This window comes from Prosopis cineraria, unplaced genomic scaffold, assembly GCF_029017545.1.
Source record: "Prosopis cineraria cultivar Desert tree isolate PC_DT_omini unplaced genomic scaffold, ASM2901754v1 PC14, whole genome shotgun sequence".
NCBI lineage: Eukaryota > Viridiplantae > Streptophyta > Magnoliopsida > Fabales > Fabaceae > Prosopis > Prosopis cineraria.
In genome coordinates, this window is record NW_026555345.1 from 14,095,016 (window position 1) to 14,114,223 (window position 19,208).

General features: G+C 34.6%; 1 pseudogene; it reads right to left on the bottom strand.

Annotated features, from left to right (window-relative positions):
* Positions 1–17,085, bottom strand: part of LOC129292333 (pre-mRNA-splicing factor ATP-dependent RNA helicase DEAH1-like) — a 39,430-nt pseudogene extending 22,345 nt beyond the window's left edge.
* Between the last annotated feature and the right edge of the window lie 2,123 nt (positions 17,086–19,208).

The following is a 19,208-nucleotide window of genomic DNA, read 5'->3' on the forward strand; positions in this document are numbered from 1 at the left end:
TAGTTTGCTTTCTAGGGAAATGTCCTAGAATACTTCCTACTACATTCTAGCTTGTATTGATGACTTGAAGCAACTTAGGGTTCCATCATCAACTAACTTTCTGTGCCATGTGCTGTAACACATGTAGCGTGTGCCATAGCATGTGGCACAGTAAGGAAAATTCTCATTGAGCTTGCACGCTTCATTCCACAACTTTATTCCTTCCACTCAATCCTATTTAGTCAACATCCCAATGAGTCAGAATTACAATTTACCATCCAAATCATAATCACACACTAATTCACTAATTTACTCCTAATTAGAAATTAGTCTCAGAATTAAAAATTTAAGATGTTACATGTGATAATGGGAAACTATGGTCTACACGTGGGACAAAACACTTTTGGCCAGGTGATTCTACAATTGAAGATGAGTTGAGGACAATGAGTGTATGGTTGACTTAGTGGAGCCTATGTTTTGGTCGACGTAACATAAAGGATCGAATGGTAGATGACTATGTTAGTGAATATGCTTTTGTATGCATATGTATAAATGTATTTTCAAAAATGAATTATTTTCCTTGTTTCTTACATCAAGAGACAATTATGCAGTGTGTAAGCTTTCGTTGTGTATCATATTCTATATTTGAATGATTTCAAATTATTTTAAGAGTTTTGGAATCCCAAACATTTTTAAATATTTATTTACCTTATTTGAACACTTATTATTTTTAAGGGGGTTTGAGAGACCTCAAATTTTGATTATGTGAGATAAGAATGATAATTTGGTAATGTCAGGTAGACATTACCGTGGCATTACATAAACAAGTATAGTTACCCTTACTAATATACCTTTAACTTCCAAAATCTCAAGCAATCTTTGGACTAATCCAATTAGACTACCAAGTTTGTAATTGTAAAAATGGGATCTCAAGTTTTGCATAACTCACAATACTAAAATAACATTGAAGACAATTAGAGTAGAATAATGTTTCAAAAGCATGGAATATGTAACATCCCAAAATTTTTAAGGCCCGAATTTATTTTAAAATAAAATATCTATAATTAAATTAAAATTAAGAATAATTTAATAAAGGTCCAGAGTTTGAATTCTACTTAACAAAAGTTTGATTTTTAGCTATGTGAAAAATTATCAAAATTGACCTAGGCTTTTGTGCTATTATAAAAAATATTGGGCCCCTACTTGTAATTTTCCCCAATTTGCTAAGTTCATTTTTTTTTAAGAACAAATGCATGCAAAAACTAAAATAAAGAAAACAAGGAAAGGAAATAAAATGCAAGAGCAGAGAAAGAAATGAGAGAGTGAGAGGAAGAAGAGAGGAGGAAAAGAGGGAGCTAAGGCTCGGATCCATGAGGCTTTGCAATCATTTTTAGCTCAACTATATGATAAGTAAACTTTTTACTTCAATCTTCTTCCTTCCCTCTTAGTTTTCTTGAGCTTTTGGAAGAGGTATTATGGATTTTCATCCCAAAGCCTTTATTCTTGTAAGCTTTAGTTTTTTTAGATTCTAAGGAGGATGTTGAGTTTTTATATGGTGCTCTAATATTTTGAGTAGGCAATTGAATGAAAAAGAGAGTTTTAGGGTAAAACTTAAACCTTAAGGAATTAGGTTTTTCTCTTTAATAGTTTAAACCTATTGATTTAGTTATAATTTTGCTATTTGAATCTAATAAGATTTAAATTAAGCTTTAGTTGTCATTATAAAGGCTAATTATGAAAGTTAGTAACACCAAGTGAATGTTTTTAGTTGATTAAAAATTATATGGTCTGAAAATTGGCCTAATGATGGCTAATATATAGTTGTGGTGGTTAAGTGATATTATGTGAATGGTTGGTTTAATATATAAACCATTGGGATAGATTATAGCTCATTGACCCAAGTTTTATGGTATGAGTTATAGTCTTCTTTTATACTATTTTTCATGATAAGTGATGTGAATTATTTATATATTGTAAGGATTGTTTATGGAATTTGTTTGGAAGTTAAGGGACAAACCAAGACCTGTGGCCAAAAAACTTGGTTATGGTGTGTGGCTTTGATGGATTCATTTGGTAGACCATGTTTCTATTATAAGCAAATGTTTATTTTGGTATGTATGTGAATATATGTGATTTTACAAGCAAATGCAAAGTGATTGCATTACAAATGGTATGCTATGGGCAAACGTACACCTTGAATAGAGAGAGTGGGTGCGAGAGTCCCATAAATATTTTTGAGCCAAATAAAAATATTTAGCACATGCATTTATATGAGTATATGGTGTTTGAATTAGTTTTTGACTACTCTTGTGTGATTTGTGCATTTTGAGGGGCTTAGGGTCCATTTTGAGAAATGGTACTCGGGTGGTCAAATTTTGATATAAAAATTTTTCGTATCATTTGAATATTCTATTAGGTACTCCTAGTCCTATTTGATGTCTCTAAAGTATTCTCACAAGTTTGTGATCCTTAGGATGAGATCTAGATAATTTTGAAAATGATTTTTACTAAAAAGCTGCACTTTTGCATTCGGGTGTCTAAATTTTAATCCAACCATTGGATTTTCCTGAAATTTGGATCACAAGTAAAAAATTTTATAATATTCATTTGAGCTTTGGAATCACCTTGATCAGACATCAAATGGAGAAACGGAGTGCTGTGGAAGTTAGTCTGAAGATGCTATCATGACAGCAACAATTACTGAGGTTAGGATGTGCAAGAATTTTGATCTGATCATTAAATCTTTTTGAAATTTGGCATAATATTAGTACACTTTGAATGTGATGTGTGGGCTTTAAAATAGCTCCGATCAGGGTCGGATGAAAAAATGGTATACTCCAGAAGTTGGTTTGAATGTGATGTTATGACAGCAAAAAAAAGCCAAACCTATAACATATCCAAATTTTAATTCATCCATTGAATTTTTGTGATATTTGTAACACTACTAGTACTCATTAAAAGTGATATGTGAGCTTTAAAATTACTTCAATCGGAGATCAAATGGTGAATCGGAACCTCTTGGAAGTTTGCCCAGGAAGGCTGTCATGACAGCAAATTAATGTTGTCATGACATCAACTGATTGCCTCAATTTGTCTATTTTGCTTTTGTGCACTATATAGTAATCCTTTAAAATTTTTTAAGAGGTTTTAAATATTTGTTTTGCTATTGCATAGATTGTTTGACAATTTAAATGGTTAGTTTTCTAAATTAATTTTAGGATCAACTCCTTAACCACACTTAGATTATTTGATTGTGGCGTGTATTCTTTAACACTTGGGGCAAGTGTTACAAGATAACTCATGGGAGTAAAAAGACTTAAACTCAATTAAAAAACATCAAGACATGAAAAATAAGGGGACGCATTGTAGCATGTGCACGTGTTATGGCTGTCCTTCTTTGTGCCATATGTTGCAACGTGTATGATAGCAACTTAAGAAAACTTTCAATGTGTCCCATTTCTCAGCCCAATGTCTAATGTGGCCCATTCCTTCTCCAAGCCGCGCACTGTAGCGCACATAACAGTAGCTTAGGGCAACTTTTGGTGCACCCTATTTCTCTGTCCAACGTCTGATTAGAGTGATCTATGTGTTTGTGGAAAGCCCTTTTTATAAAATAGCTTGTAGCATGGGTTTTACTTCCATATTATGTCATACAAGGAAGATAAACACCCAAACACAGTTCTAAACCTTTTCACAATTTTAACAACTTAATGGTGTCCAAAATCTACACATGTGCTAAAAGCTATTCCTAACACCCAAAACACACTTAATGGAATTAGGACTACCTGTACAACACATCACATGTACATAATTTCAAATTTTCAATCATACCAAATTTTCACTCCTTATCCCCTTTAATGCCAAAAATAGGTAGGGGAGCTTTAAACATTGCATAAATCATTAGATTTCAAATTCAACAATATAACAATATTCCCTACACTTACACTACTGTTTTGGCTTTATTAATAGTTAATCAAACTTACATATACATTCCAATGCCCAAAATACATTCTAAATTCATAAACAGCAATATGTACAAGTGTATACAAAATGCAACCTATAACATCCTAAATTCCTAATTTAGAAAACTAATTTCTAATTAGGGGTAAATTAGTAAATTAGTATGTGATTAGGATTTTAGATGGTAAAATATTGGTTTGAGTCCTTAGGATGTTGAATGAGAAAATTCAAGCAAAAGGATTGCATTTCGAGGTAAGGAGTATAAGCACGGTAAGGATTTTTCTCACTGTGCCACGTGCCGCGTCACATGCTTTGTGCACTGCGGTGCATGGCACATAAAGCTGCTTATTAAGGATATGTCCAGCTTATGAAGGGAAGAGAGAAAGGAAGGGAAACACGAGAAGGAGAGGAGGAGGAGCTAAGCTTTTTGTTAGGGCAATCAATTTAGAGCCTTAAGAGGTATTTCCAACTAGTAGCTTGGTAGGTAAGTTTTATACTACTTTTAGCTCTAATTTTACCCTAATTTCTCTTAGTATAAGTTATAGAGAAATTAAGTCGAGAAGTTTTAAGGGGTTTATTTCTTATCCTTTTGTAACAAGAAAGTTCTTGGAAATCAAACTGACATTTTGCATTGAGTCTGAAAGTTAGTGATAAAGCTTTGAAGCTGTAAGCTTAAAATAGCCCAAATCTAGTAATTGAAAGGGGTTAAAATGGTGTGTGAGATGTGTTGGAACCTTTAGAAGTGATAGAAAGGTTGGTTGGTGTAATGCCCTTTCAGACATTATTGTTTAACACTCAAATACCTAAATACAATTAAAAACTTTGAAACATTTGGGATCCTAACTTAAAAATATTTAAAAACCATCTCTAAAAGCTCAAAATAAATATAACTATATAGTGGAAGTAGCATAAATCATGCATGTGAAACCTCAAAAGAAAATGGAAGCAAGATGACACTTTTTCAAGTAGAACAGGCCCATGCACCGCCATATGTGGTACATGGGTATGGGTTTTGGTTCTGTGTCATGCTTCACAACGCACATATCAAATTCTACTATCAATTCAGTAGTTCTAATACAAACTTCGGACGTGTACTGTTTTCGTATCTAATGTCATTTTGGGGTGATTCAAGCACATATATGAAGCTTATTTTAAAATCTAACCAATGACACTGGTTTCATTCAAATTTGATATCACATTTGAAAATTGAATATCTAAGTGCAATTTAATCGTTTTAAGCCAAACTTTTCCACCATAACATCTCAATTTCAAACCATATGTCATTGACCATTTCTAAGGCCTTGACCACATCCAATGGGAGAATTAACACCTGGTTGATCATTCACATACATAATATCATGCATATATACAAGTTTGACTAACAAATTGCCCATTACACACACACTTGGGCAAAATTGCATATTTCTAAATAAAATCACATTTTTAGCCAAACTCACTCATTCATCAAATGTTGATTCTATCCACATGCACTTGTAATCAATTCTTAGCTCACATAACAACATTCACCTCAAATACACATATACATACAATGGGGCTAGTTTATAAATTCACACACACATGTTTGCATTCACATAACTATGCATATTTATATACTCTAATGGAAACTTATATACACATACAAAACCTACATCACATATATTAATTACACTGACTCGTTTATTGGGCTAAATAGAGAAATCCTCTAATCTCGACTCTTATCTTTCCCTTTTGTTCTCTTAGTATCAGAACTTGTAAAAATATAAATAACCACGGGTGAGATAATAATCTCAGTAACCGAAATAGCTCATTAAATGTTCATTAACATAAATAACCACATATTAGTAAACAAAATTAAATTTATAGTTATTGTATTGAATGTACACATAATTTTACTTTTATTGAAAACTTTCACAAAATCACAACCACTAGTATGATCATCTATCCAACAAACCTCCAAACTCCCCAATTGAAACCATAGACTATGATGGATCAATCACATATTAACTTGAGCACACCTTTAGTGGTAGAAACACCTAGCTAAAGGTATTTTATCTCACTTTCAAACTATATTTTCTCCTTTCACACACATATATGATAAGGGCATCGTTGACTCCTAACCACACCTTCATAGGCACTAGGAAGTTACTAAACTGCTAGGATGTCTTATGGTAATAGTTTCAATAAAAATGCTACATCAGATGCCTATGGTGCCAACCTATATAGTTTGCTACATCGGATATCTTATAGTGCCAGCCCAACTATATAAATTTGTTTACACACTTTTCCATACCCACACCCACGTGCACAGAGGGTGAACTCTCACCTACTACTATGATCATGCTCTTACTGTATTCAAATCACCACTTTCACGCATATAGCATGTATATATATATATATATATATATCAATTTCATCAAAACCATTAATAATTAAATGAACATTTTGAAACATCTTTAATGCTAAAATCATGCATATTGTCAAAACATATAAATTTAGAAACCCTAACATCATCAAAATCACATTGTTCACATTTACTAACACATAGTTACACTAATTTATAAATATAACAAACTATATGGTTACCTCAACTCTTTTGTTCTTAAAAAATGTTACCCATAGTACTTGCACTTCTTTTGCTCAATTCACACTCTATCAAGTATCAACAACAATCTACATAAAATTAGCACCTAGAGTCAATTGTCAATTTGACTAGAAGTACTAATTACAACAATTAACATCTAAACATTACCTATTACCCTTACTAAGTCCATTTCCACCTTTTAAATCCCTTTTTCCACTTATGTCACCATTAATCCACTCCTTTCCAAATCTTCACCCTTTTTTTCTTTCTTAATTTGACTAATTTGAGCATACAACTTTAAAGCTTTATTGTTAACGTCCAAACAAATCATAAAGTCTTAGTTTAACTCTGAAGAGTCTTTTTATTACTATAGGGTAAAAAAGCAACCTATTAAAACTTCTTGATTCAATTTTCCAATAGCTTAAATTAAAAGAAATTAGTGTAGAATTGGAGTTTAAGGTGGTACAAGACTTACCCGATAAGTAACAAGTTGAAAACATCTTCCAAGGCTCCAAGAACTGATGCCCTAGCACAGGTTACTCTTCCTTCTCCTCCCCTCCACATTTTCCCTTCTCTTTCTATTTTGTTTCACGAACTAGCCATGTACTGATAAATAAAAGTTTGTGACATGCACTGCATCCAACATGAGTTGCGGCATGTGGCACAGTAAGGGAAAATCCTCATCGTGCTCACACATTTTACATCGAAATGTGATCCTTCAACTTGGATCTACTCATTCAATATCCTAAGGGGTCAAAACAACAACTTTGTTATTCAAAATTCTAATCACACATTAAATTACTAATCTACCCCTAGTTAACAACAAATGCCAGAATTAAAAATTTGAGACTTACAGCTAGGGTGCGTGAGACCTAAATTGACCAAATAAAAGGAAATAAGTAGTTAAATATGATTTTTAGTGATAATTAGCACTTGTGGTCAATTTGTAATTGACTAATAATAATTTGTGTGTAGATTAACATTACGTGCGTGCTTTGATGGTTTGAAATCATGTGTGGTGATAGTTAGTGGTTAGAAAAATCCACAGGTAACTTTTTTATTGACAAAAAGGTTGAGATAATTGATTGACTTCCTCTATTTGATTATCTAGCTAAATTGTTTGTGAATATTGCAATTATTGCATGAAATTATTTTAGAATGAGCTTGTTTGTGAAATAAATAATTGTTGCATGAAAATAAATTTTAAAGAAGTGAGTTTATGATACTATGTGATTATTAGATTTTGTGTATGGATCAGTATACAAAAATGTGGTTTGTATGTGATCATGACTGTGATAGGGGGTAAGAGTTCACCCGTAAGGAGCAGTAGTAAAAGTTTATATGGCATATATTCTCTTAAGTACCCGACGAGGTGCGGTGTTTGGAGAAATGATATCTCATAAGTACCTTATGAGGTATGAATACTCAGAAAGCTCCTTATTCTCATGCTTATAGATGGACTCCTTCACTCGTTCTATCTTTAAATCCCACATTTCATAAATTAAATGAAGTATGGGCTTATTTGTGTTAGCCATCTAAAGCATATCATAAATCGGTCCAGTGAAAGAAAGTATATAATCTACCTTATCCCACCAAGAGTCATGAAGGATTAAATTTTTCACTGTCGCTGCCTTTCCAACATCATCTTCCTTATAAGCATTCCATGCTTCACTTATTACCATTGTACGAAGTGAAGTTTTAATAAGCTTGAGTCCTTTGAGCATAACAATGGTGGATGCAAAGCGAATGTCAGCTATGGCAAGTAATTTTAATGGCACAAATTCATTAAAAATTGCCAATCGTATAGAATGACACATGATAAATGTTCTAATAAAAACAGCATCATCCTTAACCTCCTCTATCCAATAACATTCATCATACACAATCTCATTTGCCTCTGTGTTCTTTGCTGCACATATATTCTTTAATGCAAGATTAAGCGTGTGCACAACACATGGCATCTAGAAAATAATGGGATACTCAGCCTCTATAAGCCTACCTACTAATTTGCAAACAGATGCATTGTTAGTGATTATTTGAACCACATTCTGAGGCTTGACCTCTTCAATCACTTGACGCATCAAGTCAGCCATATAATGTCCATCTTTATATTCTTTGGATCCATCAACTGCCCTCAAAAACATGGGATCCCCATCAGACACAGCCATAAAATTAATCAGAGGCCTCCTTTGAGCATCCGTCCAACCATCTGTGACTATGCTCACTCCTTTCAATCTCCAAGTTCTTTTAATTGGTTCAAGTAACTTTTTTGTGTGAGCTCTTTCTCTTTGCAACAATTGACCCCTTGATGCATTATAACCAGGAATGATGTTGTTGGCAGCATATTGATATGAACTAATGAAATATGGATTGCGTGCCAAATGAAAAGATAGACCACCTGTATAAAACATTCTTGCAATTTCAGCATGTAGATTTTCTCTTGCCCCTTGTTGGAAGGCCTTTTCTAATGGACTTACTGCCCTTCTCTTGCTTTGGTTACATTCACTTGTCATAGGATGTAAGGGAGATGAACCTTGAGCCGGGGGAGGTAATGGCACTTGCTTTGACTTGGTCTTATCATCAATATCTTCTTGTAATTTTCTCATCTCAGCTAGGCAATGCTCATCAACTTTCAAGCATATAGCAATTCCCTTGCCAGAAGTTTTTAACAAGTGCCACTTAACTCTAGAATAAGAGCCATTGAATTCTTTGTTACAATAATTGCACCTCCAATATCTATTTCCACCCCCTGGTATGTCTCTATTTTTATTCACCAAAGTGACATAGCACCATAAGGGAGTTCTATCTTTTTGTAGCTATAAAAACGAGCTGCTGAATTAATACTTCCCCCAAAACTACTTGCTGTAGCCATATCTAATTAAAAAAAAATTGAGATAAACTAAAATTAAATGTGACTAAAAGCATTGAAATATAAAAATAGAAAGCAAGTGGGCATCGAATATAAATTCTGCGCATGAACAATTGAACATTGCAATCTAACATATTAAATTAATAAATAAAAGTTAAATTTAGAGAAGAGGAACAGAAGCACAGAACAGAGCATGAGCTTCGGTCAAAAGAAAAAAAATAGGACATGTGAGTTGAACCAAATATTAAATGCGAGGCACCTAGCGAGCAGTCTAAGATGAAATAGAGAGTGAGCAACAATAAAATAACAAAATCACTTCATTTTTCAGTTTCAACGTGACACTGTGAGAGTTGAGAGACATAAGAGACAGAGAGAGAGAGAGAAAGAGAAGTGCAGACCAGTGAACGGACGAAAGAACCTGGACTCAACGCCAATGAGCTGAGCAACTAGGAATGCGTAGGAGCACGAAAGAACCAGGTGCACTGCAGCTTGTTCCAAGGGTTTGCGGATGAGCATGACGGCGTGATCTGCGACTCAGTGTAAGAGAGCAACGGCCAACTGATTTTGTGAGTTGGGAGGGAAGGTCAGAATCAGAAGTGAGTGTGAGGTTCGATCTGCTTATGCTTTGCAAATTAGGGCTTTAGGCAATTTTTTTATGCAAAACGCAGCATCCCACGTCAAAGCCATGTCAGCCGTGTCGTCCAAACAAAAAACGTATTGGACACGGACGTGCTCGCACGGAGCGAGTGTCCGGTGCGTATCCGACACAGATACATCTCCAAAATTGATGTATCCGTGCTTCCTAGATTACTAGTATGCATACAACCAATGGGATAATTATGAAGCACGTTGTAGAGCTGAATATAAATGGCAAATTACTGAAAATGAGAGATTTAATGCTGAAATAAGAAAGGGAATAGTTGCATTTGAACGCTGCAGAGCTGAATCCAACATCAAATGGGCACATTACCTCCAAGAAAGTGCTCATCTATTAAAAAATATAAGGAAGACTTGCCAACAAGTTATCCAATTACTGAATCAACAGAAGCAGGCAATCAAGCAAGAAGAGGTTAAAACTTCTATCCTAAATTCAGAGGAGTCTATTGTAATTCTGGCAAAGCTCAATCAAGAGAGTGATTTGTCCATTCCAGCACCTTCACCAATACAAGCTTTGTTAGATGCTTTAGTTAAAGCTCCTCTACTTGTACAAGTGGCACCTTCATTTAACAACTTGGTCAGAACTAGCCTCAGATTCACCTTATCAATGGGTTATACCTACCAAGAATGTCCTATCATTTAAGAGGAAGCTTCAACAATATCTTATCCGTTGGAAAGGGTTCCAAGAATTTTGACCTTCCCACTCCTTTCTCTCTCTCCCTCCTTCCCCTTTCTCTCTCTTCCCCTTTTTCCCTTCTTGCTTCACATCAGAAGAACTCCAGAAACTCCAATGGAACTAAATTGCAATTTGGAAGTGAAACCTAATGTGAAAACTGTGAATAAAGAGAAGTACCAAAAACTGGTAGGTAAACTTATACACTTATCCCATACAAGACTAGATATATCCTTTACAGTAGCAGTTGAGGCAGTTTGCAAGTAATCCTCAAAAAGAACATATGGAAGCTGTGTACAAGATTCTTAGATATCTGAAAACCACACCAGGCTAGGGATTATTCTTCTCAAAAGGAAATAAGCAAGGCGCAGGAATCTATACAGATGGGAATAAAGGAAATCTCAATTCAAAAAATGCAACAGCTGTAAAGATTTACATTTATGCAGATTGGGCAGTAGCCATTCATGATAGGCGCTCCACAACAAGTTATTACACCTTCATCTGGGGTAATTTGGTGACTTGGAGAAGCCAAAAACAACCAGTAGTTTCAAGAATCCTGAATAAAAAGCATTAGCTCTTAGTATTTGTGAAGCTTTACAGTTTGTACAACTACTAAAGGAACTTGGTAAGAAAATGAAAGCTCCTATTAAAATGTGGCGTGACAACATGGCTACTCTCAAAAATTGCAACCATTCCGATTGAACGTGATCGGACTAAACATGTTCAGATTGATAGGCACTTCATCACAAAAACAATTGAAGCTAAAGTCATAGATCTAGCCTACATTCCCTCAAGAAGACAAGTTGCAGATGTAATGACCAAGCCTCTAGTTAGAACCAAATTAGATGAAACGATAAGTAAGGAATGATCAACATCTATTCACCAGCTTGAAAGGGAATGTTGGAAGTAGGCCAATTGGCCCATAGACCTTTAGGCCCACTAGTTTACTAAACATAAACCTAGATGTAATTGTTATTATCTTCATAATTATTAGTCAGCAAATTATCAGAGATTAGAATCAGATTTATTATTTAGATTTTATTTTTCAATTATGCTTTCCATTCTATGAATGAAATACTTTATAATTTTTCAATTAGGTTTACTTAACAGATTACATAATATCTCCTTTAATTATGGTTTTATTTTGTCAATCATTGAGGAGGATTTTGGGAGATTATAGGGCTGCTTGAAACTGTTTTTATTTTATTGTTTTGAGAACTGGTGTTTTGTAAAACATGTTCTGAGAATAAAAAAATAATAAAAATAAGTGTTTTTCTCATTCTCCCTATTCTCCAAAACAATAATCCCAAAGCACCTAAAAGTTGTTTCCATTTTTCTATTCTCCAGAACAATATTTTGTTTTTTTATTCTCCAAAACACTTTTTAAAAACATGTTACCAAACATATTTTTTTGTTCTCTTGTTCTGAAGAACAAAAAATTGTTCCCAGAACAGGTTTCCAAACAGGCCCTATTTTTTCCCCTCTAGCCCTGTATGTATCAATCTATTCAGAGAGAATAAAATATATGAATTAGCACAGCAAATTCTCACAAATTATCAAAGTAATTTTGATGATAATAACCTTCATCAATAACGGAACAAATTTATTAGGTACTGAGTTGTTGGGATACTATAATGGCACTGGAACACCCAACCTCCCTTGAAAAAAATTGAGAAAAGGAGGTTTGAAGCAACTAGAATTTGCAACATTATGAACAAAAGTAATAGCTCCCTTCAGAATCAATGATGTTGGCTGGCACGATAAGGTTAAATTACAGCCTCCATATTCAAGCCAGTGGCACATATATTTAACTTCAATGACACTAAAAGTCTTTATACTTGAGTTGTTACTAGGTTTGGGACTTCTAATTTATATAAACTTGGACTGCCATTAAACAATAATTATGATGTAGAGTTGATAGGCAGCAAATTTAAGCACATGATAAGCTGTGTATTAAAAACTGAACTGGACAGTTCAATTGGAAAACACATAAAGATACTCAAGTCCAGTCTAAAGTCTAAACTAATCCCACACCAGAGAAAAGTAAACCAGTTAGGAACTGACAAACCAATTAACAATAAGATGAGCTTTAACAAACTGGTGAAAGGAAATAATGAGTTTTGGGCTGTGGATAATATTCTAAGCCTCATCCTATGTGCTTCGCAAACAATTTCCCATCCTTTAGCATTTTATTGACGACCTGATCCAACTTCTCCCATCAAAAGCAACGTGGGACTTCAAGTAAATAAAAATAAAGTGAAGCAAAGCACAAGGATTCAGCTTCTCCTCTCAGCTCACCTTCTTCTCCCTTCATCAGCTTCTACTCTCACTCACTACTATATTCACTCGTGCATCCCATGCCTTTGTTCTTTTTACTAGCTGAAGCATCAACTTTTGCGCCTTCTTCATCTTTTAGGCTTTTGGCTTTCCAATATTTTCCTCCTCCTCAGCTTCTTCCTCTGCTTCCTCTTCCTATTATGATCTTTGCACTCTCAATTTCTTGATTTCCTTTACAAATATAGCTTTCTCGTCCTCTTCCTTCTTGCTCTCATCATTAGTCTTATCACTTAGGGTCTGTTTGGTTCGAGGGGAAGGGAGGGAAGGGAGGGGGAGGGGAGGGGAGTCCCCCCCCCCCCAATTTGGAGGGGAGGCTTTGGAGGGGAGGGGAGGGAAAATTTTTACTCCCCTCCTCCTAACCAAAGGAGGGGAGAGGAGGGGAGGGGCTCCCCTCCTCTTAACCAAATGAGGGGAGGGAAGAGGAGCCCCTCCCCTCCCCTCCCCTCCCCCCCAACCAAACAGGGCCTTATTGGCACTTTTCCTTCCCTCACGTTTTTTTATTTGGTTAAACTATCATTAAATTAAATCATTATTGAAATTTTGTTATATAATATTTTCATACATAAAATTATGAAAAATATACCTATTTCTTGCAATCATTTCAACCAGTCTGACCATTAAAAATTGATTTAGTGCTTTGACCAGTCTAGTTTTTAATAGCTTAGTGACAATATTAATTAGCTATGAAGAGTTACAAGATAATTTGCATGATAATAGATTTAAAGACTTGTTATGGAGGTAAAATTTCTATTGAAATTGCAAGGAGGCCAACTTAAGGGTATACATTTTTAGTTTGTTTTGCATTAGACCAGCTTAGTTCACAAGAAATCTTCCAAGCAAATATTTTTCCAAATTATTGCAGAAGGTAGGAAACAATTCATTGGAGAAATAGATTATGCGAGTTATCAACAGCTTCCAGCTGTAAAGTACCTGAGACAGTCCAGAACTAGGACGTATATGAACAGTCTGTGGATGTTTTATAGTCCAATAAGATCCATTCTTTTGCAGCCTCGCACAATGTGGGAAAAAGCCTGCAGTGGTTAAAATTAGATTAAGTAGGCTATGAAAAAGAGTGAAAAAGTACAGCTATCAAGAGCTTACCAGATGTTATCGATTTTTTTATGGCATCCACATCACCTTCTTTTGAAGTAAGTTCAATCTCAACTTTCTCCAGAAGGCCAGCAAGTTGATCTTGGATATCCCTAGCCCGTTTCATACTCCTCACCTGAACATCAGAAGAGAATCTATCAAAATTCAAACTCAAGGAAAGAAGACAGGTAGTAGAATCTGTGAAAATGAGATCATCAATTACAAAGCTGTGTGGAAAATCTTGTACATTGGCAGCACTAAAGATATCCAATCAACTATTTCCATAAAAACATGTTCCGCACGGATTATGACCTACTGATGCTTAAAGATATATTCTTCTCAGCATATTCATGCCCAATTTGGTATTAAATACGAGATAAGCAACGCCAAATTTTTGGCCAAGCTAAATCCATACATATTTCCACTAAACATAGATGTAACAGCACTAATTTGCAAACAAACGTAAAGTACCTGTATATAATTTTCATAACACCACTGTGTTGAGTAATTGGTCTCCTTCCATGAATTGTATACCTGAACAGTACAAAATTCCAATAAATGAACATAAACAGAAGGTAAAACCAAATGCCTAAGCGGCTAAAATAAGTTGTCTAAAATATCACAAGCATGATATTCAACAGCTTGCCACATGACAGTAGAAACCTTATAGTTTTAGACGTAAGTTTTGTTTTTTTGCATGGTTTTTCCATGGCCTTGTATTCAAGAAAAAATATCACAGGCATTCACGATGGAAATAGTCAAGTGGCTAACTCTGAAGTAATTAAACCTTTAACAGTGCAATATGATCTCCAACATTTCCAGTCTGGAAATTCATTTGTGCATTGTCTGCATATACTTGTTTATCCTTCAGATGGCAAAATATTGAGTTCCCAATAGAGAGCATAGCAGCAATAGAAATGATATCCTCTGAACACTTGTACTTGTCTGAAGCCACTATCATTTTAGATAAAATGGGATCGAGGGAACTCTGTCATCTGTCTACCTACCTTTGTTAACTCACCAAGCTTATTTAATGCACTTAATGCAAATAGAAGCTCCAGTGCTTTAATTAAAGCCTCAGCAGGTGGAGGATCCATAAAATCAAAGTGCAGTTAAGTCATGAATCCCAAGGCTTTTCAAAGTCAAAACTACATTTGCAAGACTAGTCCGTTGTATTTCTGGTACAGTGTTGTCATCTAAACCATGGGAGTAAGTGTATCCAGTATACAACTGGAAGCACTTTCCAGGACCTGTTCTTCCAGAGCGACCAGCTCTTTGATTTGCTGAGGCTTTTCAAATTGGCATTATTAACAAGGATTCCATTCCTGTCCTTGGATTATAACTTTTCATCTTACAGAACCCTGGATCAATAACATACTTGATCCCATCAATTGCAATGATGTTTCGGCAATATTAGTGGCAAGGACTACCTTCTGTGCTCCTTCAGGAGTTGGTTGAAATATCTTGCCTTGCAGCTCGGTTGGAAGGTTTGCGTATATAGGACAAATAATTAGCTCAGCAATTTTAGTCCCCAGACCCCTAGTTCGATGCTTCATGATCTCTTCTGCTGTTTCAATTTCTTCTTGACCAGTTAAGAATACCAACATATCTCCAGGAGGTTGAGTAACATGGATTTGGAGAGCAGTTACAATAGCAGCATCTAAATAGTCAGCTTCTGGTGCCTTCGTATAGTGTATTTCAACAGGATATCGTCTCCCAGGAATCCTGAATATGGGAGCAGAATCGAAATAATCACTGAACTTCTCTGCATCTAGTGTGGCACTTGAGATCAGCAACTTAAGATCAGACCGAGAACACGCAATATCCTATGGGATAAAAACAGAGAACATAAGTATCTTGCTCTGATGGGTTAAAAAGAGGAAGGCGTCCACATAAGAATCATTTCACAACACCACAAAAAAATACATGCCATCACTTTCCCAAACGAAGCCAGGCAAATTAATGCAAAAGTCTGATAACAGATTTGTTATACACGTTCAAGATAATAAATGCAAGGCATAATCAATTACATGTTTCAACTTGCATGAAAAAGGGTCAGGATGCTCATTGTTCAAGAATAACCAACCAAAATGTCCACCACTCACTCCCTTGAAATATACAAGATATAATGATTTTGAATCCAGAAAACAAATTTTCTGCTCACCTTTACTAGTCCAAACAAAATATCAGTTGAAAGTGTTCTTTCATGAGGCTCATCCACCATCACAACACTGCAGTTACAAACAAAATTTATTAAAAATAGCACCACATCAACTGAATCAGGAACTAATTTAAAAACATGAGCTCACCTGTAGCTGTTTAGACGAGGTTCACTAAGAAATTCTCTCAACAACATTCCATCTGTCATATATTTCAGAATAGTCTTCTCAGAGGTGCAGTCCTCAAAACGAATGGAACAACCAACCTTCAAAAATTAAAGCAATTGAATTATGAAAACTTGAACAATGATTGAAGAAAGGTTTTAAAAACAAGACCAGTAACTGAATTAGATGAGGCACTGGTTTAAAGGTTAATGATCTAACTGTTGTCAAAAAGTGATCGAACCAATTATAATTTACTTAATATTTTTAAATATTATATATATAAAAACCATAAAATAAATTCATTTATGATCATAAAAACTAATATTTAAATAAAAATATTTATCAAGCAATAAAGAAAATTTATAAAGGGTACAACTTAGATACTTAATCTTATATACCAAATATACTTTTCTCTAATAACTCTGCCTATGTTAGATGGTCGGTCCCAAGCCTGAGTAAATGAGGGGTGTTGTGTTAGGCCCTCAATAGTCAACATAAAACTTTGTTGAATCTCATATGGATATGGACAATAGACATTTTTGTGTTAATATTAGGTCGTTGCCCATAAATAACGCACTGCATGGCTCGAATGCAATGACGAGTGAGTTAGCGGCATTGCATTATCGCCCAGATGTACTTTTAAATGAGCAATGGCTACCACATTATTTTGGACAAGCACAACCAAAAAAGTTAGTCCATGTGAGGAAGATCAAATTTGGTACTTGAAACATTGGAACCTTGAATTGTAAATCTATGAAGGCGGTAGGAGTTATGATTTGTAGAAAAATTAATATCTTGTGCAGGAAGCTAAATGGCCCTATGAACAAGCTAAGAATATTCAAGGTTTGAAGCTTTGGTATGTAAGGTAAGTAAGCACACACAATGGGATGAGCACCATTGTTGATAAGGAATGAAACAAGAACATGGTAGAAGTTGACAAAATTAGAGATATAATCATTTCCTTAAAAATAACTGTTGGACATGAGACTATCAATATTATTAGCGCATATAAACCTCAAGTCCAGGCAGAAGCCAGTCTTGAGGAATTATTTTAGGAAGAGTTGGAGAGGTTTACCGCAAAGTAAAAAGATCTTTATTAGAGAGAACTCTAATGGTCATGTCAGGAGGGAAGCAAGTTATTATGCGAGGGTGCATGGTGGTTTTAGTTTTAGGGTGCTAAACAATGAAGGATAATCTATTCTTAATTTCTCTAACATATGATTTCAAGATTGTTAGCACTTGTTTCAAGAAAAGGGATGAACATTTCATCACTTACAAAAGTGAAGCCTTGAGGTCACAGATTGATTTCTTTTTAGTAAGAAACATGGATATAAGACTTTGTAAAATTTGTAAAGTGATTCCTGAGGATGCTGTAACAATACAACATAAGATCCTTGTCTTTCATGTGCATATTATGAGTAAAAATCAAAAGCATCAACAAATGATAACTTCAAGAATTAGGTGGTGGCAGTTAAAAGGTGAGAAGTGAGAAATTTTCAAGCAGAATCTTTTGGTCAAAGAAATTTGAGAGTTCAAGGAAAGTTTTAGCATTTTGTGGGAAGATATGGCTAAGGTAAGGAAAGTTGCAAAAGAAGTATTGGGAGAATCAAAAGGTTTTTTTCCAAGAGATAAGGAGTCTTGGTAGTGAAATGATAATGTAAAAGAAAAAATCAAACATAAAAAGGAATGTTTTAAAGCCATCCATTTGTGCAACAATGATGAAACTTAGAAAAAGTATTGCATGGCAAAATAGAAAACTACGAAGGTTATGAGTGAAGCTCATTTTAAAGCATTTGAAGAGTTTTATAATGGTCTTAGGATAAAAAATGAAAAACAAAAAATTTATAAGTCAGATAAAAGTAGGGAAAGAAAATCAAGAGATTTGGAACAGGTAAGATGCATAAAAGATGAAGAGAGAGGAGTTTTGGTTGCAAATGGTGATATCAAAGACATATGAGAGACCTACTTTTCTATACTTTTCAATGGCAAAGGAGGTTCATCTAGTAACTTGGAGGATTTAATAACTAGTTTAGGAGAACAAAATGTGTCATTTTATCAAAGAATATGCGATAGTGACACAAAGGAAACTCTTAAGAAAATGGTAAATAGTAAAGCTAATAGACCTAATTGTATCCTTATTGAAGTGTCGAAATGTATGGGTGAAAAAGGGAAGTGATGGTTAACTAAGTCATTCAATGAGATTTTACAGTTCAAGAAAATGTCTAACAATTGGAGAAGAAGCACCTTAGTTCCCATTTACAAAAATAAGGGGAACATTTAGAATTGTGCTAACTACCAAAAGATTAAATTTATGAGTCAAACAATGAAATTGTGGGAAGAAGTGATTAAGCACGGGTTGAGATTGAAAACTAATATCTCTTAAAATCAGTTTGGCTTCGTACTAGGTAGGGCAACTATAGAAGCGATTTATCTACTAAAGATATTAATGGAAAGGTATTGATGCAAAGGTAAAAGATCTACATATAATTTTTATTGATTTAGAAAAAGCTTATGACCATGTACCAAAGAAAATACTTTGGAAAGCCTTAAAAAAAAAAATGGAAGTCCGTGTTGCCTATGTTAGAAATATAGAAAATATGTATGAAGGGATAATAACTAGTATAACAAGGTTTGGTGGTGAAATAAATAACTTTCCTATAAAGATTAAACTATATCAGGAATCACCTTCAAGTCCTTATTTGTTTAACCTGGTCTTAGACGTTTTGATCAAGAATATTC